This window comes from Ictidomys tridecemlineatus, chromosome 11 (assembly GCF_052094955.1).
Source record: "Ictidomys tridecemlineatus isolate mIctTri1 chromosome 11, mIctTri1.hap1, whole genome shotgun sequence".
NCBI classification, from domain to species: domain Eukaryota; kingdom Metazoa; phylum Chordata; class Mammalia; order Rodentia; family Sciuridae; genus Ictidomys; species Ictidomys tridecemlineatus.
The window spans coordinates 76,135,336-76,139,755 of record NC_135487.1 but is presented as its reverse complement, the minus strand read 5'-3'; the positions used below and the strand labels follow the sequence as shown (position 1 = coordinate 76,139,755).

General features: G+C 40.7%; 1 pseudogene; it reads left to right on the top strand.

Moving 5' to 3' along the window:
• Positions 1 to 1,690: 1,690 nt before the first annotated feature.
• On the top strand, positions 1,691 to 3,210 carry LOC101966234 (microcephalin-like; annotated as a pseudogene).
• Positions 3,211 to 4,420: the final 1,210 nt, after the last annotated feature.

Genomic DNA, 4,420 nt, shown 5'->3' with positions numbered 1-4,420 from the left:
AAGATGATGACTTTGTTCTGGATATACTATTCTTATTTTCAATACTCAGAATTTGAGATACAATAAGGTATCCAATTAAAACTATTCCAAACTAGGAGAAAGGCCTGGAGTTCAGATAAGTGAGAGGGTAAAGAAGCATATTTGAAAATAATTAACATAAGTTTTAATGTATGTTAAACTTTATTAACATAAATCTTTAAAGTGAGAATGAAACCAAGAACCTGGAGAAAAGCAAGTGATGAAATGACCCTTAGGATAGCCCACAGATAAGCAGGAGGAAGAAAAGCAGAAGCCAATAAAAATAACAGAAGGTTTGGGGGTGTAGCCTAGTGGTAGGATGTTTGCCTAGCATGCACAATGCCCTGGGTTAAATTCCCAGTGCTGCCAAAAATAGATAAATAAATGTCAAGGTTAAAAAGTAAGTAAGTAAATAAATAAATAAAAATAACAGAGAAGAAGGTGTCATAACTTAATAGTATTACAAAGATCTGGGAGGTACAGCTCAACAATAGAGCACTTGCCTACCATGCATGAGGTCCCAAACTTGATCTCCAGTACCACAGTAATAATGATAGTAGCATCCAGAAAAATTTCCATTTCCATTCTCTTTCAGGGTTTCAGGATAACACAGATTTTGATTCCAACTAATAAAAAATTTAGAGTTTTGTGAAAGTCAGTACTAAAAAGCATCTCTGATTTAACATTTACTGAATATTTCTCTCTTATTCCCATTTTCTCTGATTGATCTTCTCTCAGTGAAACCTTAAGAAACTGGCAAACTTTATTTTGGGTCTTTTGGAAACACTGTCTCTGGGAATACTGAAGTATAGTTACCCTGAGACCACCACAAGGCCAAAGTTGTATTGAGTCTCAGCTGGGCATAACTTTGCAGCCATCCATGCCAAGGTATAACAGAGAGGTGAATTGATTCTTAATCCTCCAAATAGTCTGCTTGCTAAAATACAAGCAAATGGACTCAACAGCCCCACATGGAAAAGAATCATCCAGCTGATCTATGCCCCAATTACTAACTCATAAAATTTTTAGGTATAATAAAATTATTTTAAGCAACTTTTTAAAATAATTTATTATGCAACAATAGATAACTGGAATACCTAGTAAATATGTGCATATCTTTTCTCTCTTGAATATCAATTTCTTCATCTATAAAACAAAGGAATTCGATAACTAGATGATCTGAGTTTCTTCTTGCTTGAAATTACTGACTTTAGGGCTGGGGATGTGGCTCAAGGGGTAGAGTGCTCGCCTGGCATGCGTGCGGCCCGGGTTCAAGCCTCAGCACCACATACAAACCAAGATGTTGTGTTTGCTGAAAACTAAAAAATAAATATTAAAAATTAAAAAAAGAAAGAAATTACTGACTTTATTCCTTGTCTAGTGACTCACCTGAAACTAAAGCACTTTCATATGTTAAAAAAAAAATTAATCATCTATACATATCGGGGATCCTGACATAGTGAGGACTTTGAGATTTAAATACAAAGGGAGAGCGATTCCTAGGGTTCTGATCAGCTGCAGGACAGGGCAGCCCCCCAGAGCCACGAGGTTCGCCTTCCTGAAAGATGTTGGGGCCCACGCTCCAGTGTGGTCTTCCAGGAGGGCAGAAAATTACTACAAAAAAAGAAAAAGAAAAAAGAAAAGAAAAGAAAAGAAAAAACAACTTACAAACCAACTCCTGGATATGGGGGCAAAGTTTTAAAAAAATTTTAACAAGCAAGTAACTCAGGTTGTTTTCAAAGGTGGGTACCTGTGCTCTGGGTGGGAAAAAGTTTTTATGTGCTAGGTGTATATTCCCACGAGATCCAAGACGGAGTCGCACAGTCTATTAACTGTATCAAAGGCCCTGCTGCAGTCCCTGGAGAGCGACTGGCTGAGGAGCCCCTTCTAGGGTGGTGAGGCCAAGTGCAGCCAGAGCGCACGCGGTGCGGAATAACAGCATGTAGAGGAGTCGCTGTTCCCTGCTGCCAACACGAATGAGCTCTTGCCGTGCCTGATGAGGAGGAAGTGTAGGTGTATGCAACCCAAAGATTTTATCCCTAAAACACCAGAAAAATGACAAAAGAAATTTGAGAAAATGACTGAAGAACTACAAAAGCAAAAGACAACTCTAGATAATGCTGTACCTGTCCTCTTATTTGAATCTCATGGCTCATTGAAATATAGGCCCACAACTAAAAATTAGTGGTCACCACAGCACAATGGAGATGAAATTTCAAGAGATGAAGGAGAAGAGGGAAAAGTCTTTCCTCTACCTCTTCCCAGATGACTGAGCAGGCTCATAAGAATCCAGGTAACTGTGAGGGAAGCATCTTTGAACATTTCACGTGATTCTTTGTGTTCAGAGGATTCCTGTTCTGGTGGTTTACACACATCTTTGGATGATCTCTGTGGAAAATCAGGATGTGAAAACCAGGGAAGAAAATTGGAAATGACTGTTAGTGGAATTAGAAGTGATATGTGCACATCCTCATGTGTTAAAAATAGCACTTATTTATCAGCACCGTCCAGTAACCTCCATCAGTCCAGCCCTCAGAGATCCATAAATCATCATCTTTCAAAAGAGGAAGAGGTGAATTGGCGGAAAGACACTGTAGGAGAAATAGTCACCCCAGACAAGACGCTAGCAGAGGGCGTATCTGAGATGTTTGAGAAATACAGCTGGTCTTCTACAATGTCTACAGCAAAAGATTGCCTTTTGGAGTATCCAAGGCCCTGGAATTTCACAGCAAAGAGAAAAAGAACATTACCTCCAGAAGACCAGCTAAAGAGAAAGAGGCTCAGCCTGAAGCCTGTTTCTCCCAGGCTGCAGCTCAGGTTGGAGCAAAGGCTGTGGCCGGCAGCCAGGCCTGCCACCTCCACTCCTGATCATGGGGAGTCCTATGAGGACTATTTCTCAACTGACAACCTGAGGAAAAGGGTTGAGAGCAGCTTAATCCTGGATCTCCACCACTATCAAATCCTGCTCAGCTCGGCTGCAGAAGTTTTTCTAAGAGGGAGAGAACGTTAGAAATGTTTGATTTTTCCTGCATTGGTAAAAACCCCATATCAGTCCATATTACTCAGTTAACAGCAAAACCTTGCTCCCTACTTCAGAAACCTGCAAAATGTGAACAGAACACAAATTCCAGTTGCATGGCTGCTCAGGAGACCCCTGTGCTGAAGATAGCCAGGGGTGTGCTGGGCAGCTGAAGACACTCCCCCAGATCGAAGCCCTGCTTGACCAGAAGGACAGGAGGGTGACTTATGTTCTCCCAAGAGAAGCAGAGAAGATGTGGGAGGATCCCTCTGTTGAAAAAGCAGACAAAAAGAAGACTCCACTTCCACTTCCAGGGAGTGAAATATCAGAAGTATCACTATTACATATCTTTCCCTTGAGTATAAATTCCCCAGAATTATCTCACTAAAAACATTAACATAATTTTCCATATTTTAAGCCTATTATTCATATCTCAACTTTTTCAACAAATGTCAACAAAACATTGTTTGTTAAGCTTAGCATGTTTTCAAACTATGTAGAATCATGTTGACTCCAAAGTGAATGTGAAATAGTTTGCACGTGGACTGTTTTGGTAGTTCAGAACACCATGCTCCTAAAACCTATACTCTTATTCTCAGTTTTTATCTAGTGTATTTTTAAGTGTTTGAATAGCTTTTAATGAGATGTACACATAAATTAAGTGGAAGAGAACTAGTTTCAAATGGTGTGTCACAATTTAAATCTCAGTGTTGACAGGAGTGGAGTGGTCCTTGGAGCAGACGTGGTTCTTTTTCCAAGGCTGAGCCCTGAAAGTCCCCAGCCCTGAGCTCCTGTCTTAAGTGGGAGAGGATAAGGGGCCAGCACTGGTTGGCTCCCTGGGACTTGGAGACATTAGAATGTGGTAAGGGTGGGTGTGGGCCATCACACAGGCATGTAGGCAGCACCTGTATGTGACTCAGATGGCAACAGTCTGTGTGCCCTGATGTAAGGTATCTTCTAGACTCTTGTGATTCTTTTTGCATCATCACCAAGAGACAAAATCATTCAATTCAGACTGGGGTTGTAGCTCAGTGGTAGAGCCCCTGCCTGGCATGTGTGAGGCACTAGGTTTGATCCACAGCACCACATACAAATAAATAAATAAAATGAAGGGATTGTATTGTGTTCATTTATAACTAAATTTTTTTTTAAAAAAATCATTCGATCTTAGAGATAGAAGAAACTTCCATGCTGTGTAGCCCAATCTAACCTCTTACTTGCATAATAATGGAGACTCATATATGTCTTAAGTGTCCGATGTCAGCCACTGGGACTCAGGTAAACCATCTCTTGGGGAATCTACCATAGGGAATCCTTGGAGCCCTTAGTTAAATGGACACTGCACTCCTGCCAGAGCTGTGAGCAGGAAAAACTGATCCACAG